Below are 26,401 nucleotides of genomic sequence, written 5' to 3'. Positions count from 1 at the left end.
AAGCCTGCATTCCTGGAATGAATCTGACTTGGTCATGGTGTATGATTTTCTTGATTATTTGCTGCATTCTATTTGCTAGTATCTTATTGAGTATCTTTGCATCTATATTCATTAGGGAGATTGGTCTGTAGTTCTCTTTGTTGGTTGATCTTTCTCTGGTTTTGGAATCAGTATGATGCTTGCCTCCAGAAATGAGTTAAGGAGAATTGCTTCCCTTTCAATTTCATTGAAGTGTTTGAGGAGTGTTGGTATTAAATCTTCTCTGAATGTCTTGGCAAATTCTGCTGTGAATCCATCAGAGCCTGGGCTTTTCTTTGTGAGTAGGTATTTAATTACATTTTCAATTTCATTAATTGATACTGGGTTGTTAAGGAATGTAATATCTTCTTGATGCAACCTTGGTAATTCATACATATCTAGGAATCTGTCCATTTCTTCTGAGTCTTCTAACCTATGGGAGTAAAGATTTTCAAAGTAGGTATTAATAATCTTCTGAATTTCTGTGAATTCTCTAGTAATTTCATACTTTTCATTCCTTATTGCAGGAATCTGAGTTCTTTCCTACCTTTTCTTTTTTTTTTTTTTTTTTTTTTTTTTTTTTTTTTTTTGGTTTTTCTCCGGTACCGGGAACCGAACTCACGACCTTGCACTTGCCAGGCAGGCGCTTTTGCCGCTGAGCTAAATCACCAGCCCCTTTCCTACCTTTTCTTGATAAGGTTGGATAAGGGGTTATCAATTTTATTTATTCTTTCAAAGATCCAGCTCTTTGATTCTTTTATTTTTTGGAGGGTTTTCTTTGTGTCGGTTGCATTAATTTCTGCCCTAATCTTTACAATATCCTCCCTTCTTTGGGCTTTGGGCTAGACTTGTTCTTCTTTTCCTAAAAGTTTAAGATGCAGCATTAGGCTACTTATTTGTTCTCTTCTCTTTTCCTTATGTGTGAGTTCACCACTATAAATTTCCCTCTGAGGACTGCTTTCATTGCATCACGTAGATTCCGGTAAGTTGTATTAACATTTTCATTTGTTTGTACGTATTTTTTAACTTCCTCTTTAATTTCTTCTGTGATACTTTGGATGTTCAGGAGGTTGTAGTTTAATTTTGAAGTATTTATGGAGTTTTTGGAGTTCCTTTTGTCATTAATTTCCAATTTCATTGCACTGTGGTCAGATAATATGCACGGGATAATTTCAATTCTTTTCCATTTTGGAAGGTATACTCTTTGGGCTAGGATGTGGTCTATTTTAGAGAATGACCCATGTGCAGCTGAGAAAAATGTTTATTCTGATGTTGTGGGGTGGAACACTCTGTATACATCTACTAAGTCCATTTGTTCACAGCTTTCACTCAGATCTGTTATTTCCTTGCTGATTTTTTGCCCAGTTGACCTATGTCTGTGTCAGTGGGGTGTTGAGGTCCCCTGCTACAATAGTGTTATTAATTATATGGGTTTTCATGCCTGTTGAGATTTGTCTTGTATAATTTGGAGCTCTGATATTTGGTGCATACATGTTTATAATTGTTATCCTCTTGCAGTTTTCCCCTGACTAGTATGTAGTGACCTTCTTTATCTCTTTTGATTGTTGTGGGTTTGAAGTTTCCATTGTCTGCAAACAGAATAGCTCCACCTGCTTTTTTCTGGGTTCCTGTTGCATGGAGAACTGTTTTCCATCCTTTGACTTTTCGTCTATGTATTTCCTTTTGAGTAAGCTGTATTTCATGTATATAGCATATCTTTGTATTTTGTTTTTAAACCTACTTTGCCAGTCTGTTTCTTTTGACTGGAGAATTGAGGCCATTTACATTTATACTTATAACCAATATGTGTTGATTTATCATTGTCATGTTATTTAATTGCATTGGTGTCCTAATTTTTCTACCTGTTACTTGCTTGCTCTTCTTGACCTTTCCTTTCTACTGTTGTTCCTGAATTGTGGTCAGATTTTTCTCTGTCTAGAATATCTTTTAGTACTCTTTGTAATGTTGGCTTGGCACTCATGAAGTTCTTCAATTGTTCTTTGTCATGGAAATATTTTATTTCTCCGTTGAATTTGAGGGATAGTTTGGCAGGGTACATCAGTCTTGGTTGGAAGCTGTTCTGTCCCAAGACCTGTAATGCTTCACTCCAAGCTCTTCTTGATTGGATGGTTTGTGCTGAGAAGTCTGCCATGATTCTGATGGGCTTTCCTTTATAGGTAATCTGTTTCTTTTCTCTAGGAGCTTTTAATATTCTGTTCCTTTGCTGGCGATCTGGGAACTTGACTATTATATGTCTGGGTGTAGTTTTATTTTGGTTGTGGTTGGCTGGAGTTCTATATCCATCATTTATGTATATATCCATTTCTGTATCCATACTTGGGAAATTTTCTGCTATTATTTCTGGAAATATTCTTTGTATGTCATTTGTGTTGCCTCCTGCTGTTTCATTGACTACTGTAGGTCTTACATTATTCTTCTTTGCCTCATCTTGCACCTGTTGAATGACTTCTCCTGGATCCTTGTTTATTTTGCAAGATCCTTTCCTTCATGGTCGCTAGCTGCCATGCTGTCTTCAATTTCTGAGATTCTATCTTCAGCTTCATTCATGCGGTTTTAGCAGCTTTCAATGGAAGCTTTGGTTTCCTGGAAGTCTCTTTGAATATGATTCATGCATTGTAAGTCCTTTTTATATTTTTCGTTTAATGCTTCAGTCCATTGCCTTTGTTCTTCTATTTTCTTATATGTTCCTTCTTCAGACTTTTTGAGCAGTTCTTTCATTATTTTTGTCATTTCATTTTTTTGCCTGAGAGATTCTTTCTGATCTCATCTCTTCTATGGCCTTATGGAGTTGTTTTTTTTTACTTCCTTTGCAATCATTTCAGCTATTTCAGACATGTGTTTACCAAGTTCTCCTATGTTCATATCTCCTGGACTTGTTCTGAGTAGGGTGAAGTTCCGGGATTGTGTTTTAGTCCTTCGTTTTGTCATGTTTGCTACCGGATGCAGAAAGCTCAGTTTCCCTCTTCAGTGGCTGCACAGCATAGGCCACTAGTGCCCCTAGTTGTCCTGCTGGTCAGGTTTGCCCCTCAGTGACCCCTGAGAACCACCACTACTTACTCTCAGATTTTCCGGCAGTTGTTGATTTGTACCTAGTTATCCCAGGTCTCAGACATGGGCATTGGTGTCAGCTGATGACAGACCATCTGATTTAGAGTCCTCTTGAAGTTAAGTGCATGTGAATGGCCCAAACTCGGGTTGCACTGGTGTGACAATCCCGGTCCAGTGGAACTATTTTCCCAAGCAGTTCAAGGTACAGGCAAAATGCAGACACAAACTGCAGGGTCGACAGTTTGTGAACCACCTGATTCTGTGTCTCCAGTCAGTTCAGGACACATACAGGAACCAGAGGCAGACGGGATGGCCAACAATCACAGACTGCCTGTGTGTGTGCCACCTCCAGGGTGTCCAGATGCAAGTAAAGTACGGACTTGAACCATCAGGTCGAGCAGCTCCTGGAGCACTTGCTTATGTGGCATAGGGTGTGTGCAGGGAGGGGCCACATGCTCCCCCCAGCTAGAGCAGTCCCTGGGCCTTCTGAGTGAGGACCTCCTGTCTGCTGTGGGTACACAGAGGGCAGAGACTCAGTCTGTAATGGTGGCAGGGTCCTGGGTCACCCGCTCTGCCCCCAGGAAGTAGATGGGAAATACCTGGCTCTCTCCGTGAGTTTCAGCTGGGATCTGTGATGGTGAGAGTAAAGCACAGGCTCAATCCACAGGACCAACAGCTCTTGGAGCCTACCAGGAGTTTTTAATTGGTATAAATAGTTTTAATTACTATTTATACTTAAGCTGTAATTATTGAAATTCAAGCACTTAACTAGATTAGGTCTATGTATAGACTTTTACTAATTTTATTAGTAAAAAGACCAATAAAAGTGACTAGATCCATTTGTACCCCCAATGGTTCAAGCCACCTGATGGGACAGTCAAGCTGGTGGGAATGTGCTAATGCAATCTTAATAAAAAGTCCAACAGCATTCTTCACAGAACTAGAGAATACTATTCTAAAATTCATGTGGAATCAGCAGAGACCCAGAATAGCAAAAGCAATCTTGGGTGAAAAGAGAAAAGTGGGAAGCATCACTATTCCAATTGTGAAGTTATATTATGAAGTTACTGTGATACAAACAGTATGCTACTGGCCCACAGACAGACATGCACATCAATGGAACAGAATTAAAGATGCAAAAACAACCGCAAGTACATTTAACTATTTGACCTTTGACAAAGGGACCAAAATCATACACTACAGGAAACGTGGCCACTTTAATAATGTTGAGAAAACTGGCTGTCCCCATGAGGAAAACTGAATGTAGTCACATAGTTCACTATGTACTGAACTAAAATAAAAATAGATCAAAGAACTAAATATTAAGCCAGAAACACTTAACACACTGGAAGGTAAAATAAGTAAACTTGAAGTCATAGGCAAAAGAAAGATCTTTCTGAACAGAACCACTGTTGTGCAGAAAGTAGTTTCAAAACTAACAAATGGGATGATATGAAATTAAATGCTTCTTCTCAGTAAAAGAAACAACCAAAAGAGTGAAAAGAAAAAATGAGAAAAATTTTTTCAGCAATTCCTCAGGCAGAAGACTCATATCTAGAATATATAAAGAACTCAGAAAGAGTAGAGCCCTCAAATAAAAAGTCTCAGTAAAAAATAGGCAATCAAAATGAACAGACATTTCACAGAAAAAGAATTATGAATGGCCAGTAAATATGTGAAGAAATGCCCAACATCACTGGCTATTAGAGAACCTCAAATTAAAACAACATTGATGTCTTCACACCCAAGGAAGAATGCCCATAGTAAAGAAATCAAATAATAATGTTTCAGGAGAAAAGGAACCATTTTACACTGTTGGTGAGAATGTAAACTATTACAACAACTATGGAAATCAGTGTAGAGATTCCCAAAAAAACTGAACCTAGACATTCCATTCAATCTAGCTATTCCCATTCTAGGTATCTTTTTGAAAGAGTTAAAGACATTTTCCTTAGTTACTTTTCTCATTGCTGAGGCAAAATACCCAACACCTAAAGTTAAAGGAGGAAAGGTTTATTGTAGTTCAGTTTACGGATGTTTCAGTCCATACTTGGCTGGCTCTGAGGCAAGGTGGCATGGCAGAGTGGAATCACAGAGGACAAGCAGTTTATGGCATGACTGGGAAGGTAGAAGGCAGCAAGCAGCAAGCAACAGCAGCAGTCGCATGTCAAAGAAGCAACAGCTTCTTTCTGTCGTCTTATATTCTATCCAAGCTGCAAACTTACTGATTAGTGCCACCCACACCCAGAGTGAGGCAGCCTTAATTCCAGCAACACATGCCCTATGTACAGCCAACTCTGGAAAACCCCACCTATGACCACATGAGGCTTTGGGAGGACATCTAGATACATGCTGTAACAACATATTACAGTGATACACCCATACCTATGTTTACACCAGCATAATTCACAATAGCTAAATCTTTGAAGTGGCCTATATGTCCATCAACAGATGAACAGATGAAGAAGATATAGTATTTACATACAATTGGGCACTACTTTGCCATAAAGGAAAATAAAAATCAGTTATTTGTAGGAAAATCGATAGATTTTGGGACCATAATGTCAAGTGACATAAATTAGACACACATGCTTAAATATCACATGGTTTCTCTTATATGTGAAATGCAGAGTAAAAATAAAGAGCAAAATTTTAAAAAAAGGTAATAAGCAGTAGGGAGATAGATCTTTATCAAAGGGGTAGGAGATTAAGAGATGGAAGGGAAGGAGAAAGGGGATTAAAAAAAAAGAATTGGGGTATGTTATGTACATGTACCAACTCCATACCCAGAATGTAGATATTAAGTACTGCAAACTTGTATAAAAAAGAGGAAGGTAATCAAGAGATGGGTGGAGGGGGAGGGAGAAGAGTAGAAGGGGATGAAAAAAGAATTAAGATGTGTTATATACATGTACCAACTTCCCACAAGGAACATAAACGTTATGTACTACACACATGCACTAATAAACTAAATTGAACTAAAAAACACAAAAAGGAAGTGCTTACAAACCTCGGTTGATTGAGACTATAAATAAAAGATTGTATTGAGCACTTCCTGTGAGCACCAGGGAACTACTGAAGGGCATTCCTGGAGCTGCAGCAAGGAGATACTGATTCTTTAGAGACTAGAAATTTGAGTGGTGATCTTTAGAAAGGTCTGTAGGAAGGGCCTATTTCACCCACATTGGGCCAACCAGAACCCTCTCCATTGGGCAGGCCTATTGCTTGGAGGTCTGGTGTCAATTTCACCAGAGTTAGAGTTGTCTCCGGGAAGTAGGTGAGCTCAGAGGGGAGAAGGTGATTTTCATTGTAGCAATAGCTGTCAGAGTCTAGCAGAGGGTCTGCCATTCACTAGGAAAGCAGTGAGTATTTTTTGAGTGAATATGTGAATAAAGCAGGGAGCGGGCTGACAGGAAAGAGAGACACAGGAAGAGAGTGATATGAGTGGTGCAAGAGTAGATCTGCAACTGAAATCAATTTGACAGACATTATTGATCCTATATTGCCTGCTGGGGCCCTAGAAAATAAGAGGCTAGATACACACTGCCAAGACACGGATAGCTCCAAGCCCTAACAAGCTGATGATTATGTAGAAAGAAACATTGGAAAATGGTTAGTGTGCTCAATTGTGGCTGTGTGTGGGTGTCCCTCCAAAAGTCTTTACCCTGACTGCTTCTGGAATGTATCAGTGCCTTTGTCTTAACTGTGTGTAGAACTTCAGGAAAATCAACAAACACGTTTTAATATCAATAAGTACCACATAATGCTGAGAAGAAAATTCAGTTAGAATGCCAAGTACTATAAGCTAATTTATATCTTTTTGATTCTTACCAGAACCCTGAAATAAAGGCATAATCATTCCCATTTTAGAGATGACAAACCTGAGGATCTTCAGTATAATGATTTGCTTACAATTGTATGGCTGCAGAGCCAGGATTTAAACTTGTGACCATTGGTCAGTGCTCAGTTCTTTCACTCTGGCTGCATTTATGAGTTGGTGTATATTCAGCGCTCACACCACATTCTTATGACTAGATAAATTAAAATGCAGATATTTGAAGCCAGCATATGTCCAACAGAGGCAAGTGTTGCACAGGAGGAATATTGGCTTTACTATTGATCTTTTTTGTTTGCTTGTTTTGAGACAGAGTCTTGTTCTTCAGTTCTGGCTGGCCTTGAACTAAATTTTTAGCCAAGAGTAGCCTTGAACTCACAGTGATTCTCCTGCCTCAGCCTCCTGAGTGCTAGATTACAGGCGTGCACCACCAGGCTCGGCTGTAGATTTTATGTTATGAACCCAAATATAAAAAGGTTTCCAGTGTAATTCATTCATTACACATTAGTCATTCACTCAGTCACGGACATATTCATTTATATTTCAAATGTAGGCTGGTCTCATGTGTCCCAAGCAGCTGTGAGGACAAGTAGAAGTAAGTCAAAGATGGTGAGTACCTGGAGGATATGGAAAAGCTCTCACTCCATTAATTAGTGGGAAAAGCAATGATAAAAATGATTGTAACTATCATTTACTGAGTGATTGCATGGTTCCAACTACTTTATATGGTTTAATTTCTTTGATCCTCAAAGTAACCATATGAGGTATAGTTACTATTATTTTCTTCAGTTTATGGCTAAGGAATAGAGACCCAGAGAGAGTTTGCGATGCGATCAAGGTCACACAGCAAGTTAAGTGACAGAACCAGGATTTGAACCCAGTTCAAAAAATGACAATTTGAAAATTTGAACCAACTCCCCAGTTCCCAAAATGACAGTTACTAGCTTGCATAAGTGCTAAATTTGGCAACCTTTTCTCTCAATCATCCTTACATTCTTTCTTCTACAGTCAAGGGAGATCACCCTCTTCCAAGTCATTCACTCTCTTTACCATGTTCTGGCTTTTCTGACCTCTGTTACCTTTGCCTAGGATGCTCCCTTCCCTGCTTTCATCTTCTCCCATTCAACTCTCCAAACACTTAGCATACTTAGTGTACTTATGTCAGTTCAGATATTGCCAATTCCTTCTTAAAGGTTTGTATGGCCCCATACTATACAGTAGTTAAGCCAGATAAAAATGATGATTTTGTCAGAGATATAAAATAGGCAAGGAGGATGACGCTGTTCTATGACAATCAGAGAGGTTCATGGACGTTCACAGCTGTAGAATTCTCAGTCCATTGACTTTCCCAGTGCTAGCTATCTAAATGAAATGACTAAAACCATAGGATTTTAGGAACTACAGGATTAATGACACACTAGACCATGGTCACATACTGAAATCTTGGAATGGCCAAAACTGGATATCTTGAAAACACATTGAGAATTTAACTAAAGGAGGAGTTTCACCCAATCACAATTTCAAAAAAATCTAATCTCCCTGCAATATTTAAACTTGTGTGTCTGCCATATTTTACTTAAAGAGGGAGGGAAGCAGGGAAAAGGGGATAGAAAAGCAAAGAATTAAAGAAAAGAAAAAACAAAAATGGAGCTTTTGAAAATGGTAAGGGGACCAAGAGTAGGAAGGAGCATGGGAAGGAGGGAAGGGTAGGACACATACCAACTCCCCACAATGAATGCTATCATCACGTAGGCAAATCTATACTAATAAAAATAAAAAATAAGCCTGGTGTGGTGGCACACACCTGTAATCCCAGCACTCTGGAGGCTGAGGCTGGAGGATTGCTGTAAGTTCTAGGCCACCCTGGACTACAAGTGAGTTCAAGACCAGACTGAACTACATAGCAAGGCCCTATCTAAAAAAAGAAGCCATATATCTCTGTGGAGGTATTACAGTAAAATTTACAGGATTTTTTAAAATGTGGAGCTCAGAATTTAAACAAATTTATATCGATAAACCACCACCTTCTGGGGACACAAAATACTTTAGTCACCCCTAAAAGTCTTCATGAGCTCCTTTATGTGAGACAGGGTATTGCTATGCAGTTCAGGCTCACCTTGAACTCACCTTGCAGCCTAGCTGGCCTTGAACTTGCAGTGATCCTTCTGCCTCAGGCTCCCAAGTGCTAGGATTACAGGTATGTACTACTATGTCTAACTTCATGGGTTCCTTTGAAACTAATGCCCTCAACAACACCCACTCACTAATCCAATTTCTCTTTTTTCCAGGAAATTCTGTAACAGGAATAATTAAACAGGTTTTCTTTCTGCCATTTTCTGCACAGTGTCATGTTTTGAGATTCATCCATGTTGTGCATGTAGAACTAGTTTGTTCCTTTCACTTGGTAATATTGTTGTGTTGTATACCTGTTCTTCAGTTTAATCAACCACTTGCTAGTTGGTACAAATTGGAGTTTGTTCTATTTTGTTAGACATTTATCTAAAGAAAAAATATATAGGATCGTTTTCTTGAAGTTTCAGGATAAATGGTCTTCATTTTGCACTGGGGTGTTTTTATCATAGTTGAGTTGGAAGTGTGATCAATATTTTCTAGATACAAGTCTTTTTTTTTTACTTTAAAAATAAAAGGAGGAAAATATTAACAGGCAGACAACCATTTACAAAATAGCAAAAGAACAATACAAACAATACAGAGTAACTAACAGAGTGGTAGGAAATTAACAATGCTTGGTGGATTACATATTGGTATCTTCAGAGTGGTTTGTCATGAAAACAAATAGAGAAATGTATTATTGATCAGTCAAGGACTCATTCACTGTTTCCTTCAGCAAAGAAATAGAAAACAGTAGATCAACAATGTTAGCTACCCTGTATATACATACATACAAAATTTCTCCTTCTTTCCCTTCTCTTTTCCCACATCCTTCTTGCCATTTACCCTTGAGCACTTTCCTTTCATTACACAATGTCTATCATACCTCCAAGTTTTTATTAACATTTTCATATTCTACACTAGTGAGACAATGCAGTGCTTGCACATGCGGGTCTGATTTATTTCACTTATGAGTATGGTCTCTAGTTGTGACCATTTACCTATAAAACCCTCGAGTTTATCTTTCTTTATACCTGAGTAATATTCCATTATATGGAAGTACCACAATTTTCTTACCCAGTCCTTGGTGGCCGGACATTTGGGTTGCTTCAACATTTAGCAATTACAAATTGTGCTGCTATGAACATAGGTGCATATACATTGCTGTGATATGATATTTTTAGATCTTCTGGGTAAAAATCCAGAAGGGGAATAGCTGGGTTGAATGGGACCTCTAGTCCTAGTTTTCTGAGGAATTTCCAAACTGATTTCCACAGTGGTTTCACCAGTCTGCATTCCCACCAGCAGTGGAGAAGCGTTCCAATTTCTCCTCAGCCTCGCCAGCATTTGTTATAGGTTGATTTCTTAAAGCCAGCCATTCTTATTGGGGTAAGGCGGAATCTCAGTGTTGTTTTAATTTGCATTTCTCAAATGAGTAATCATGTTGAACATTTTCTCATGTATTTCTTTGCCATTTGTATTTCATGATCTGAGAAGAGTGTATTCATCCCAGCTGCCCATTTTTGGATTGGGTCTTTGAATTTGGGAGGGATGACATTTTAAAATTCTTTATATGTCCTAGATAGAAGTACTGTGTCTGAGGGAGAGTCAGCTAAAATTTTTTCCAAGTTTATGAATTTTCTTTATACTGTGCTGGTGATTTCGTTAGATGTGGAGAATCTTTTCAGTAGGATGAGATCCCAGTTGTTGATTCTTTCAAGTGTTTCATGGGCAGTTTGGTTTTTGTTCATGGACTCTCTGCCTACCTCTATGTCTTCAAGGATTTTACCTACTTTCTCTTCCAATAGATTTAGTGTTTCTGTTTAATAATGAGATCTGTGAACCATTTTGACTTTAGTGGTGCATGGTGATAGACTTGGGTCTATCTTCAGTCTGGCAGATGGCAAGCCAATTTTTCCAGCACCATTTATTCAAGAGGCTATCGTTCTTCCAGTGAGTTTATTTGGCCCCTTTTTCAAAGATTAGGTGGCTGCGTGTGTTTTTATTTGTGGCTGTTTCTTGTAGTCTGTTCCATCGATCCTCAAGTCTGCTTTTAGCCAGTACCAGGTTGATTTTATGACAGTAGCTTTGTAGTATAATTTCAGGTCAGGGATTGTGATTCCACCTGACTTGTCCTTCTTGCCCAGGATTACTTTGGTTTTCCGGGTCTCTTCTGGTTCCGGATGAATTTAAGGCATGAGTTCTCAAGATCTGTGAGGTGTGCTAATGGTACTTGAATGGGAATTGCATTGAATCTGTACAGCAGTTTTGGGAGTATGGCCATTTTCACAATGTTGGTTCTTCCTATCCATGAGCAAGGAGTACTTTTCCATTTACTGAAATCCTCTTCGATCTCTTTTTGTGTAGTACTGTAGTTTTCATTGAATAGATCTTTTACTTCTTTTGTTAGATGGATTCCTAAGTATTTCAATTTCTCTGATGTTATTGTGAAAGGTATGGTTTCTTAATTTCTCCCTAATTCTGTTCATTGTTTGTGTATAGGAATGGTATTAATTTTTGGGTGTTGACTTTGTGTCCAGCTCCAGTGCTGAATTTGTTGATTAATTCAAGGAGTCTTCTTGTGGAGTTTTTGGGGTCTTCCATGTAAAGTATCATGTCATCTGCAAATAGTGATAGTTTTACTTCTTCCTTTCCTATCCTTATTCCTTTTATTTCTCTCTCTTGTCTAATTGCTTTGGCTATTGGTTCCAGAAGTATATTGAACAGGAGTCGTGACAGCGGACATCCTTGTCTTGTTCCTCATTTTAAAGTAAAAGCTTTCATTTTTTGTCCACTTAGAATGATATTAGCTGTTGGATTGTCATAGATGGCTTTGATCAGGTTAAGGTAAAGGCTATCTATGCCTAATTTCTCCAGAGTTTTTATCATGAATTCATGTTGGACATTGTCAAAAGATTTTTCTGCATCTATTGAGATGATCATGTGGTTTTTGTCTTTGGCTCCATTGATATGGCTTTTAACATTTATAGATTTGCAAATATTGAACCAACCCTGTATTCCTGGAATGAATCTGACTTGGTTGTGATGTATGATTTTCTTGATAATTTGCTGCATTCTATTTGCTAGTATCTTATTGAGTATGTTTGCATTTATATTCATTAGGGAGGCTGGTCTGTAGTTCTCTTTCTTGGTTGAGTTTTTCTCTGGTTTTGAAACCAATATGATGCTTGCCTCCAGAAATGAGTTAGGGAGAATTGCTTCCTTTTCAATTTCATTGAAGAGTTTGAGGAGTGTTGGTATTAAATCTTCTCTGAATTTCTTGTAAAATTCTGCTGGGAATCCATTAGGGCCTGAGCTTTTCTTTGTCAGTAGGTTTTTAGTCATATTTTTAATCTCCTTAATTGACTTTCGTTTGTTCAGGAATTTAATATGTTCTTGACACAACTTTGATAATTCATACATACCTAGAAATCTGTCCATTTCTTCTGAGTTTTCTATCTTATGCGAGTAAAGATTTTTAAAGTAGGTATTAATGATCTTCAGCTTTTCTGTGGAATCTGTAGTAATTTCATCCTTTTCATTCCTTATTGCATGAGTCTGTGTTCTTTTCTTCCTTTTCTATATAAGGTTGTCTAGGGCTTTATCAATTTTATTTATTCTTCCAAGGAACCAACTCTTTGATTTATTTGTTGTTTTGGGGGGTTTTCTTTGTCTCAGTTGCATTAATTTCTGCCCTGATATTTATAATCTCCACCCTTCTTTGGACTTTGGGCTTGACTTGTTCTTCTTTTTCTAAAAGTTTAAAATGCAGCATTAGGCTATTTATTTGTTTTCTCTCTGTTTTCCTTATGTGTGAATTCACCACTGTAAATTTCCCTCTGAGGACTTCTTTCATTGCATCCCACAGATTTAGATAACTTGTATTTACATTTTCATTTGTTTGTAGGTATTTTTTAATTTCATCTTTAATTTCCTCTGTGATCCATTGGTTTTTTAGGAGGTTGCTGTCTAATTTCAAAGTGTTTTTGGAGTTTTTGGAGTTCCCTTTGTCCTTAATTTCCAATTTCATTGCTATGTGGTCAGATAATATGCATGGGATAATTTCACTTCCTTTACATTTCAGTCGGTATGCTCTATCGTCTAGAATGTGGCCTATTTTAGAGAAAGACCCATGTGCAGCTGAGAAAAATGTGTAAGTATATTCTTATGTTGTGTGGTGGAACAGTCTGTACACATCTACTAGGCCCTTTTGTTTGCAGCTTTTGTTCAGATCTGTTATTTCCTTGCTGAATTTTTGTCCAGTTGACCTATCTCTTTGTGTCAATGGAGTGTTGAGGTCCCACATTACAATAGTGTTATTAAGTATATTGGTTTTCTTGCCTGTTAAGATTTGTCTTCCATAATTTGGAGCACAGATATTTGGTGCATACATGTTTATGATTCTCATCTCATCCTCTTGCAGTTTTCCCCTCACAAGTATGTAGTGACCTTCTTTAACTCTTTTGATTGTTGTCGGTTTGGAGTTTACATTGTCTGCAAGCAGAATAGCTCCACCTGCTTTTCTCTGGGTTCCTGTTGCATGGAGGATTGTTTTCCATCCTTCTGATTTTAGTGTGTGGATTTCCTTTTGAGTAAAATGTGTTTCCTGTATATAGCATATCATTGGATTTTGTTTTTTAATCCACTCTGCCAGTCTGTTTCTTTTGACTGGAGAATTGAGGCCATTTACATTTACAGATGTATCCGAAATGTGTTGATTTCTCACTGTCATGTTATTTACTTGCGTTGGTTTCCTACATTTTCTACCTGTTTACTTGCTTGGTCTTCTTGACCTTTCCTTTCTACTGTTGTTCTTGAAATTACAGTCCAGTTTTTCTCTGTCTAGAATATCTTTTAGTACTCTTTGTAATGTTGGCTTGGCACTCATGAAGTTCTTCAATTGTTCTTTGTCATGGAAATATTTTATTTCTCCGTTGAATTTGAGGGATAGATTGGCAAGGTACATCAGTCTTGGTTGGAAGCTGTTCTGTCTCAGGACCTGTAATACTTCCCTCCAAGCTCTTCTTGATTGGATGGTTTGTGCTGAGAAGTCTGCCATGATTCTGATGGGCTTTCCTTTATAGGTAATCTGTTTCTTTTCTCTAGCAGCTTTTAATATTCTGTTCTTTTGCTGGCAATCTGGGAACTTGACTATTATATGTCTGGGTGTAGTTTTATTTTGGCTGTGGTTGGAGTTCTATATGCATCATTTCCCTGTATATCAGATTCTGTTTCCACGCTTGGGAAATTTTCTGCTATTTTTTCTGCAAATATTCTTTGTATGTCAGTTGTGTTACCTCCTGCTGTTTCATTGGCTCCTGTAAGTCATACATTATTCCTCTTTGCCTCATCTTGCAGCTGTTGAATTGACTTTTCCTGGATCCTTTTTGATTTTACAAGATCCTTTCTTTCACGGTCGCTAGCTGCCATGCTGTCTTCAAAGTCTCAGATTCTATCTTCAGCTTCATTCAAGAGGTTTTAGCAACTTTCCATGGAAGCTTTGTTTTCCTGGAAGTCTCTTTGAATCTGGTTCATAGAATGTAAGTCCTTTTTATATTTTTCAGTTATCACTTTAGTCCATTTCCTTTGCTCTTGTATTTTCTTATATGTTTGCTCTTCATATGTTTTGAGCAGTTCTTTTATTATTTTTGTCATTTTTTTTTTTTTTTTTTGGCCTGAGAGATTCTTTCTGATCTCTTCTATGGCCTTATGGAGTTGTTTCTTTACTTCCATTGCAATCATTTCAGCTATTTCTGGCATGTGTTTTGCTATGTTGACGTCTCCTGGACTTGTTCTGAGTTGGGTGGAGTTCTTGGATTGTTGTAGTCCTTCATTTTTTAATGTTTGCTACCACATGCAGAAAGCTCAGTTTTCCACTTCCGTGGCTGCACAGCAAAGTCTGTTAGTGTCTCTGGTTTTCCTGTTGGTCATGTTTGCCCTTCAGTGTCTGCTGAGAAGCATTACTTAGTGTGGGGTTTTCCTGGAAGTTGTTTATTTGTGTCCATTGATCCCAGGTCTCAAACGTGGGAATTGGTGTCATCTGATAGCAGATTGTTTGATCCAGTGTCCCCTTGCTGTTAAGTGCACATGCATGGTCCAGGCTCAAGTTGCACTGGTGTGGCAATCCCAGTCCACTGGACCTATGTCCCCAGGCAGTTTAGGGTACATTCCAAACCCAGACATGAACTGCAGAATTGACATATTGTGAACCACCTGATTCTGTGTCTCCAGTCAGTTCAGGACACATACAGGAACCAGATGTGGGCTGGACCAACAGCAATCACGGACTGCCCAAGCCTGGGACTCCCCGGGGGGTCTGGATGCAAGTAAAGCACGGACTCAAACTGTGGAACTGGCACCTCTTGGAGTGCTTGCTCACTCGGAGCAGGGCATGGGCAGCTAGGGCTGACACACGAACCTCCGTGAGAGCAGTCCCCGGAGCTTCTGAGTGAGGAATTCCTGTCTGCTACGGGTGCTCAAAGGGCAGAGACTCAGACTGTAATCTAGATACAAGTCTTTTATCACACATGTACTGGAAATATTTTCTCTTTGCCTATAGTTTGCTTGTTTACACCCCTGGCAGAATCATTGAGATAGTAGGTGTATTAAGTTATGATAAAGCGAGTTTGCCAACTGTTTCTTTTGTTTTCTATGCCTTTTGTGTTCTCAGAAATCTTTAGTCTCACTTAATTTCTCCAGAAGTATTATAGGTTTTGATTTGCCATTTGGAATTTTTACTGATTTGGAGTTAAATTTTAAATATGGTGCATGGTATAGGCTAAAGTTCATTTTTCTGCATAGGGTAAACCAATTGTTCCAGAATCATTTATTGAAAATATAATCTCACTATGTTAAAGTCACCTTAATAAGGAATATAAAATTTCATCTGAAACAGTGATGTTTTGTTATCTTGCTATATACTATATATTTTATGCGTTTGTATATATTACATATATATTTTAAAATTATTTTCCCACAGACTCTAAGGATTAGAGCATGGAAATATTTCTAGTGCTATTAGTCTACCTATCACACCATGATGCCTCTTCCTTTGTACATATTAATGAATTGTTTGATAATTATTTTTTGAGACTTTCTGAATTTATGTTCCTGAAGAATATTGTTCTTTACTTGTGATGCCCTTTCTAGTTTTGATATCATAGCATTGGTTGTGCATCAGAGTGAGTTTGTATTGGTCAGTATTTCTTACATTTATATTTCAGAAAGAATTTGTTTATAATTGATGTCTTTTCTTTCCCAAATACTTGGAAAAATACTTGGATAATATTTGTGACTGAAGTTTGAATTGTTTCTCTTTGTTTGGAGAATGTAATTTCTATTATAGATAAAAACCATTTAGATTTTTTTTCGAGTGAACAGTGATAGTATACTTCAAGGAATTGGTCTAGTTTGCCTAACTAAGCTAATGAATGATTCAAAATACTATCTTATTCTTCTTTTAAATTTCTGAAAGGTATGTAATATCTTTCTTTCCCTTCTAGGGTAGCGTTGATAATTTATCTTCTTGATCCATCTGGCTGGAGGTTAATAAATATTATTGTTCATGTCTCAAAACCAAGCTTTGGTTTTATCTTTTTAAAATTTCAATTGGTTAGCATTTTAAATTAATTTTTAATTATTTTTTGGTTTTCCATTGACTTGTGCTCCTCACGTTTTCTTAGCTCCTTGCTTTGGGATTTATTTTGGTATTTTTTCTAGTTTCTTCATTGTTTTGATAATTGAAGATAATTGATTTGATAGTTTTCTTCTTTCCCAACATGTTTTTCTTCCTAAATCATCCTGTAAGCATGTCTTAAGTTTGTCCTATGTATTTGATATGTTTTCATTTTCATTAAACACAAAATCTCTTAGGGTTTCCTTTTTGACCTTTTTGTCCCATGTATTCTTTTTAGTTTTAAAAGTAGTATTTACTTTTTAAAAGATATTATATGTATTAAAGGAAACAAAAAACACAAGAAGCAAAGAACAAAGTCATTTTCAATCATTTTAGGTCCCATATGTGCATACACTACCTGCCATTTTGTGAAATTGAGTTTGTACAATGTTTGTTATGCTTTCCCACACATCATGAATATTCACCAATTCAAAATCCTACAGCTACAAAAGTATTTTTGGTAATGAAAAACACAATACACCAACTCAATCTGTTAGAAAAAAAATTGTAAGCCTACCCTTTTTGGGAACAAAAATTTCATGGAAGATAAAAATGGCAAGAGGCTTCTTGATAGAAGTATTGCCAAATTGACAGTTACAATTCTGCATTTCCTTAATGTAATTTAAAATGAGACATAAAGCATCAGAGTACACAAAGCCATGTATCTGAGAGTTCAAGATCTCTACTATTAAGACGTTAGCAAGAAGGCATGTTCCCACTAAACTATTAATGTATTTCAGTAGAATTGCCAGAAGACACACACATTGATTGGTCTCACAAAAATGTAAATCTGAACATTTTACACACACCTGTCCTTGTATGCTTATTTCCACCCCTCTACTTCCTGCCTAATGACATGCCCTGATACACACTGCCTAGAGATGTTGTAACAATTCCAAGTCCAAGATGTATCTTTTCTTTTTTTTCTTTTTTGTTTTGTTTTTCTCAGGTACCGGGAACCAAACTCATGACCTTGTGCTTGCCAGGCAGGCGCTTTGCTGCTGAGCTAAATCCCCAGCCCCTCAAGATGTATCTTTTCTATCATTTATAACAAAAAGATATTTAAATGTTGTCGAAATCACTACTTCTAGTTTTTATCATACATTATCACCTCAGGACATCTACAAAGTACAGATGCTGTGCAGTAGAGTATGAACTTTGTGCACAATAAGCCCAAGTACTTTACAAAAAATGCAAACACAGGCCTATGGTTATAACGTAAAATCATCTTCCAGATAGGAAGAAAGTAACAAAAAAGCCCTTACCACCCTTACCTGCCCTTTTCAGTGACTAAGTTCAGAACCACAACTAGCTCCGAGAGGTGGCTTTAACAAAGGTGCTTTATATATACACAACAGTCTTGATTAAACTGAACACATGTAACAGTAGTAAAAAATGTCTTGAAAATATGAGCATTCTAGTCTAGAATCCTTTCCTTCTCTACTAATCTGGTAGGCTAAAATGCTCAAATTTTCAGAAGACAATCTTTCCTAGGTACAAAATGTACTTAATGTACAAAATGTACAAAATGTTTTAGTTTACCAACTACTTCTATCAAACCTGGTAACCTCTTTAACTCTAGAAAGACTAGATATTGTAAAAGATCTCATTTGTCGCTTACATACCCTATATACACAGCAAAATAAAGCAAAATGCACAGATATAAGGGACAGTGGTAACTTGCCTCACTGTAAGTGCCTTAGCACAGTACTACATTTCCTTGTCTTCTGAGAACCAGTGCATAGACACAGTGAATACTACTCAAGAGGGAGTGCACCTATTCTCCTCACAAAATAACACTTCATGTGAATTCTAACAAAAAGAAATTTACAAAAAGCATTATTTTACTACTTTTACTTTTTAAAATATATCAGCCATTTGAGAATATCTTGACAGACCAGTTATTTCAATAAAGTACTTAGCATTGTTAAATATCTATCTATCTATCTATCAACTACGTATCGACTAAAATGCATACATAAAATAATTGCTATAATACAAATATGTATTCTACATGCAACCAGTCCCGTACTGGAACTTTTTCTCTTCTCACTGTCTTCTGCTCCATGTTCTCTAACCCACAGAATAAACATGGACATAAATAATAAATAAAATAATAAATAATAAGTAAAGTGTCACTCCTAGTGTCACTTCTACAGATGGTTTAATGAACTCCATTTAAAAAACTCATTTCCAGAAGAAGTTTCCTTTCTGTCATTTTTTTACACAAATGGGTGTTTCTAAGACATGTGGTTTTCCTAAGAACTTTATTATATGTTGGCAACCTCTGTATATCTATATTGTCAACATGAAACAAATTTTCTTTTAAAAGGTTGGGGCAATTTTGAGAGCAACCTTTTCATATTATATACACAGGGCTTCTAAAAAAAAAAAGGCCAATAAATCTTCCCAAAGGGTGTTGGGTATTTCCAATTAGCCAAATGAAGGATGTTACTTTACTGTTTCTCTTTTTGGCAAAAGCCCATGGCCTGTTAGCCATTCCATCTATCCTAGTTCTGGGGACCCCCACCTTGAGGGCCTGGTGAGGCCTTTTTTTTTCATAGTAAGGAGGTGTAGTCTCCTCCAACAGGGACACAGCAGTCACCCCAGGACCCGGATCTGCACACTTCTATAGCCCCAAGTAGCCGAGGTTTCAGACCCGCTTCCTGGGGCCCTTGATGTAACAGGCCTCTGTGGAGGTCAGGAGGCTGCCTTCCTTTCACAACACCACGCAGCAGCCACTGCAAGGAGCCAGGGAGGGCTTCCCCTAGGCCAGTAGGGTCGTGCCTGGAGAGCCTGCAGCCTGGGGAGCTGTTGGCTTGTGCTTCAAAGACTTGGCCTAGCTTATGGTCATTCACAGTGAGGGATCCAAGGAATGGAGGGCAGAGGCATGGCCTATTGCTGGAGGCACCCCTGGGTCACCCACCTCACAGTGGGGGGAGGGCCCAGGGGAGCAGGCCAGGATCTGTTTCTCGCTGCACTTTCAGTGAGAACTGGCCATATGGATTTCTTTTTTTTTTCTTTAAATAATAACATTGCTTAATTTCCACATGACTAGATATTTTCCAAAATATTGATTTCTAGCTGTCTATGACTACAATCTTTTAAAAATTTATACTTCCTTGTATGACTAACATATCCATTCTTTGTGAATGTACTATGTACAACTGAAATGAATTCATAGTCTGATACTAAACGGAGTATTCTATAAATGTCAATTAGTTCAAGTTTGTTAATAATATATATATATTTTTTTTCTTTTTGGTACCGGGAATTGAACTCAGGACCTTGATCTTACCAGTCAGTTGCTTGTACACTGGGCTATATCCATGGTGCTGGTGATATTATTTATTATACAGGTCTTCTATATTATTTATTTTTGCCTACTTGCTGTATACTTCAATGAGAGAAAAATGTTGAAGTATCCAACTATAGTAATGTACTTTTCTTCTTTCAGTTTTAAAAAGTTTTGCTTCATGTATTTTGGCATTCTGTTGATAAATTTGTATCCATTTAGGATTATGATTTCTTCTTAACAAACAAAATCCTTTATCATTATGTATTGTCCCTCTTTATCTCTTATAGCAATATTATTTGTTCTGAGACATTTTTGGTCTGATAAGAATCAATATAGCCACTTTATCTTTCTTTGGTTAAAGATTACATGAGGTATCTTATTATTCTTTATATTACTTCTCATCTACTGTTGTTTATAAATAGTGTACAGTGTATAATTGGTTGTTGCTTTTATAGTCAATCTGATATTACCTTTTCTGTCGATGTAAAGATCACTTAATTTTAATGGAATGAATGATACAGTTAAATGTGCATCTTGTTAGTTTTTTAAAATCTCATCTGTTTTGTATTTGTTTTTATAGTTTTTTTTGGATGAATTGAAGAAACTTTGTAATTCCATTTTATCTACCTTATTGAAATATTTGTTTTTTCAAATTTTTCTTTATTGCCTTTACTATCATTTACAATATGCATCTTTAATTAAAGCCCAACCTCTTATATAAAAACTGTATTAATCAGCTTTTCTTCACTAGGACACCATACCCAAGATCCACAATTTAAAGGAGAAGAGATTTAGTGGTCTTTTTGGTACTGGGAATCGAACTCAGGACCTTGCACTTGCCAGGTAGGCACTGTGCCACTGAGCTACATCCTTGGTGCTAAAGGAGGAAAGATTTAATTTGGCTTACAGTTTCAGAGATGTTTCATTCCAAGGTCAGCTGGTGCTAAGGCAGAAATATCATTGCAGAAGGGTGAGGTAGAGCAAAGCCACTTATTTCATGGTGGCTGGGAAGCAGAACAGGGAGTGGGGCAGTGCTAGACAGGAAGGTACTAGGTACAGTACCTCAATGACACACCTCCATGCCTACCCAGAAATGTGCTCCATCAATCCGTGGGCAGATCCCAAAGCCAACCCTAATTGGCACTGTATCCTAACAACAAGAAGAACCTTACACTAGTGTTTTCAATTCCTTCCTCACATCTGTTGCACTACTGTTGTCATGTATTTCATTTATGCAAACATTATAAATCCCACCATCCATTCTTACTCTTCTTTCTCAAAACAGTCCGCTGTCTTTTAGATAGATAAAATATTCAAAGAATGCTTTGTATGCTTTCTTTTATCTTACCACTTCTACTATTCTTCATTTCTTTCAAGTTTACATCTAGTATATTCCTTCAGACTGAAAATCTTCTTTCAATATTTTTACAGCACAGTTGATAGAAGTAATGTAACTTTTATTTATCTGAGAAAATCTTCAGTTTTCCTTCATTTTTTACAGATTTCTTGGTTGACAGTGTTTCCTTTCAATACTTTAAAGATGTCACCCATTTGTCTTCTGGATTGTGTAGTTTCTGAAGGAGAAACCTACTGTGGTTCTAATTTTTGTTTTCCTGCATTTACTTTGTTTTTTATCATTATTATTTTTATTTTATAATTTTAAAAATTTTTTCTTGTGCAAGTTGTTTATAATCCTTTATTATTTTGGAAAAACTGTAACCTACTATGTTTTGAAATAATTCTTGTGCCCCAATTTCTTCTGCCTTCTGCTCCTGAGACTTAGTTACTTGTATTCTCAGTCAACTCTAAATTGCCTCATAACTTCCGGATACTTTATTCATGTTTTTATTTCTTCTTTCTTTTGTGCTATAATTTGAACAATTTTCAGTGACCTATTCTCAAGCTCACTGATTCTTTCTTTGGCTATATCCATCTACTGATGAACTCATCTAAAGCAATCTTTATCTGTGTAACTTTATTACAACATTACTATGTTATTGTGTATTTTTTATTTCTAGTATTTCCATTTCATTCTTACATACTGTTTTGATTGCTATGTTCAAATTCTCTACCCTTTCATGCATATATTTCATCTTCTCCACTAGGACATTAAATATGAAGTGTGATTATTTTAAATTCTATATCTAGAGAATTCTAGATCTAATCATTCCAATATCTGAATCAAGTTTGACTGAATTATTCTTAACAATGGGTTACTTTTTTCCAATTTTGCATTTGGCCATTCATATATTTAGAAGGATAACAGAGACTAAGTTAAATAGTACCTATGCTTAGAAATGGCCCTGCTTATTCTTATAAAAAAGCCATTTAGTTGTGGAATTGGGTCAACCCAGTCATGAAGGGAGGAAATTTTATTTGCGCTATCGTCGTTAGTGCACCACAGGTTTCGATTTCCTCTAGTGGAAGGTTGCTCCTACTATATGCTTAGAATGGGAATTGTGTTTCTGGAAGTCTTTTCTTCTTCACCCTTAGCTTTCCACTGCCCTTGCATGCCGAGGCCACAGAGGGGAGTCTCTGTCTATGTTCTTGTTCCTATTCCAGTGGTCAGATGTTGCTTGTTATTTGATAGCAGGCTCCTCACAGAGACATGGCATGTTCTCTGTTTTCGTGCTCCAGTCTCAATTGCAGGCAGACTCTATGTACCTGGGCTCTAGGAACAGGGCTTCCTAATATACTTGGCTGTCCTCACAGTGACAGCAAAACTGTCTTATATCTCTGCTTGATCTTAAGCAGGAATTTCCTGTAGCCCTTCCAATGGTATAACACACGTGTGTTTAGTATACTTATGGCATCCTAGGCTCAAGAAATATCCTTGCCCATGCTCTAGTAGTAGAGGATTTTGCTTATGTCCTTTTTCTCAAGAGGAAGATTTCTCTTGAGTCCTGGGTGCAGAGGAGTTCTCTATCCTTCCCTTGGAGGGAGAGAAGTTTGGGTTGTACACTTCTCCAGAAAGAATAAATCCTCACCTATGAGAAGACTTACTGCCCTACTCCTTCAGGCTTTTGCTTCATAGGAGCAAAGAATCAGAGGAAACAATTAGGGAGGACCTTCCCCCTCTTCTTTATAAACACCCAGTGTAGACATACAGAAAACAGCAGATGTGTGATGCAAGCGCCCCCTTTCTTTTTAGGGGGCAACCAGCCAATCCCAACTGGCCCAGTATTTCCCAAAGCTCTCTAACACATATATTGAAATGAAGCAAGGCTTTTCAGGTGTTCCCATACATGGAACATTCACATCTGCCTTTGTCATTGCTTACACTGGTCTCCCTGCATGGAAAATCCTCTTTCTGCCTTTAAAATTCCCTGTTCTTCCTAGACAAGCTCAACATTTATTTGTTCCTTGCTAATATTAGACAATATTAATTTCTTTCTTGTTGATATCTCTTAGAACTAATTTTTAATCTGTTATTGCTCTCAGTTTATAAGTGGACAGTTATACGAAGTGTACCACTTAGTGCTTTATTACAGTGTGCTTTATTTCTATCACAGGATCTAGCCAGAAATATAGTAAATGGCTTAGCAATAAAATTCAGTTAGAAGAAAAATGTAGTGAGCGCCTCTTGTGCACAGTGGGCTTCAACAGCAAAATATAGTTATTTCACACTCGTTTAATTGGTGGGTATATGGTATTAGTTAATCAGCAAAACAGTTTGACAAATTATCTTTGAAAGACAGTGTAATGTTATAGAAAAAGTATAAGCATTAAAAGCCCAGTGGCTCTGGATTGTAATTTTGGCTTTACCACTCATTGCCTGTAGGGTTTCTGGGAAGTTATTGAAGATTAAATGAGATAATAGTATGTATTTGGGCAAGAGAAAATGAATCAGAGTGAAGAGATATAAAAGAGGTTAAGCATGCTGAGAGAAGGTAATGGGGGAGTCTGTGCAGTGCTAACGGGCTTCCTGCTTCTTCCTCTTTCCATCCACATGGGCCCCTACCTTATTCAATGTTGCTGCCCACAGTTGAGGTGAGCCTCTCCCCTTGAGTTCTCTGTCCCTCATGCCAGTAGTCTCTGGAAATACCCTCACAGACATACCCAGAAGCTTTATTGCTTTCCTAGATGTTTTTCAATCCAGTCAAGTTGATAATCAAGATTAACCATCATATATTGGGCATGGTGGCACACCTGTAATTCCATCAGTTGGAGAACTGTGTCAGGAGGATGATGGATTTGAGGCCAGCCTGGGGTGCAGAGCAAGACCTGTCTCAAAACACAAACAAGTGAAATATTAACCATCACAGATGGTATAAAGAGTGAGAGAGCTATTTCAAGGAAAAAGGAAGTAATTCTGAGAGCATGTTTGTAAACTGTAAAGTGCTATTCAAAATAAGTGGCTTATGTAATTATGGTGACCCAGAGGTAAAGCAAACAAATTTGCTGTACCTTCTACCTTGTTCTTAGCAAAGTCAACTTAAGGCAAGTGGCTACCTGTTCAGTTTCCACCCAGAGTGGGATTTGGAACAGTGATCTTAGACATGATTTATGATTTTAGTTTTCTGATCTTAATCCTCTTAGGTCTAGTGCTGCCTAAGGGAACCTGGATATGAAATCGTGTGCTATAGTCTGAAAGTTGTGTCCTTCCAAAATTCATACATGAGATAGTATTATGATAGTATTAAGATGTAGAGGACTGAGAGATGATTAGGCAAGAAGGCTCCACCCTCATGAATGGGATTAGTGTTCTTTTATTTTTTTATTTTAAAAAATAAAAGAAGGAAACATATTGACAGACAGACATCCATTTACAAAATAGCATAAGAATAATACAAACAAAACAGAGTTACAGACAAGTTGTAGGAAATAAACCATGGTTGTTGTATTACTTATTAATAATTTCAAAGTGGTTTCTCAGGAAAACAAATAGAGATATACAAGATTGGTCAAACAAGTAATCATTAACTTTTCCTTTCTGTAGAGCAATGTAAGATAGTAGTACAAATATGTTAGCTATCCTGTATATACATACTTACATAATTTCCTCTTCACTTTTATATAGTGGAATATTACTCAGCTATAAAGAAAGATAAACTTGAGGCCTTTATAGGTAAATGGTCACAACGAGAGACCATACTCATAAGTGAAATAAATCAGACCTGAATGTGTAAGCATCATATTGTCTCACTAGTGTAAGACCTGAAAAAGTGAAAAAAAAAAAAACTAGGAGATATGATAGACATGATTAGTGTTCTTTTAAAAGAGGCCTGAGGGAACTTGTTTGCCCTTGGACATCTGCCATGTTAAGGCACAACAGAAAGTGCACCTTTGAAGCACAGAGGGAGCCCTCACCAGACACTGAATCTGCTTGCACCTTGATTTTGGACTTCCTGGCTTCCAGAACCATGAGAAATAAATTTGCTTTTTATAAACAACCCAGTCTAAGGTATTTTGCTATCATAGCCTGAACACATTAAGACATTAGTTCAAGAGGGTCGGGATTGGGGCAATGATTTTAAAAATGTCAATTCAAAAGGAAAATCTGATTCAGAAAAATTTGAGTCTAGCCAAGATAATCTGAGGGCCATCGAGTGCAGCATGGGGATGATAGTTTAATCAAATAATATAATAAAGAAGAAAAACCGTATTTGTAGAGATATTTTTGTACTTCCATCTCTGAGTGTTACACTATTTTAGGGATGATATTTTTCAAATAATCACTCTAGTAGTCTTCAAACTGCAATTGCCAAGGGCAGGAAGTATATTGTATTGGAAATTCTTACAACTTTTTAAATTGATTAACTTAAGGAAAATCTTGTATGGTGGGCCAGGTACAGAAAGACCTGGGAATAGTAGCAAACTACAACTTTGGGATCATTGGTTGGTCCAGTTATCCCAGGAAGAATGACTATTCTGTTTGAAGTGTATGTGTATACTGTGTGTTTGTACTTCTGTGTATGATCATTTGTATGTTTTTATCTATTCATATTTATGAATTTATATCTGTGTATGCTATGAATTTGTATCTAGCATGTTTCTGTCTGGGTTTTTATTCCTTTTTTTCCCCTACATTTGAATTTTTGTGTCTCTTATGAATATTTGAGTTCGCACGTGTGTGTGTGCATATACATATACCAGGGTTCTAGCATTCTTTCATGCATTCTTCATCTATGGATTCCTTATCCGATAAGGATAAGCTTGTGAACAAAATGAGGTGCTTATTCACTCGAAGAAAGTTCGAGACTACATTGGAATTTTCTCTGACACTTGAAAGCCATCCTCTTGATCAATGTCTCTTCTCTCTTTTCACCTCCATTACCTATGTGGCCTTTTTTTTTTTTATTTTAAGGATAAAAGGAGGGAAACATTAACAGACATACAACATTTTACAACATATCACAAGCACAATACAGACAATACAGAGTTACAAACAAAG

The sequence above is a fragment of the Chinchilla lanigera genome, unplaced genomic scaffold, assembly GCF_000276665.1.
Source record: "Chinchilla lanigera isolate Chin_1 unplaced genomic scaffold, ChiLan1.0 scaffold00072, whole genome shotgun sequence".
Lineage (NCBI taxonomy): Eukaryota > Metazoa > Chordata > Mammalia > Rodentia > Chinchillidae > Chinchilla > Chinchilla lanigera.
Note: the sequence above shows the minus strand (reverse complement) of the source record.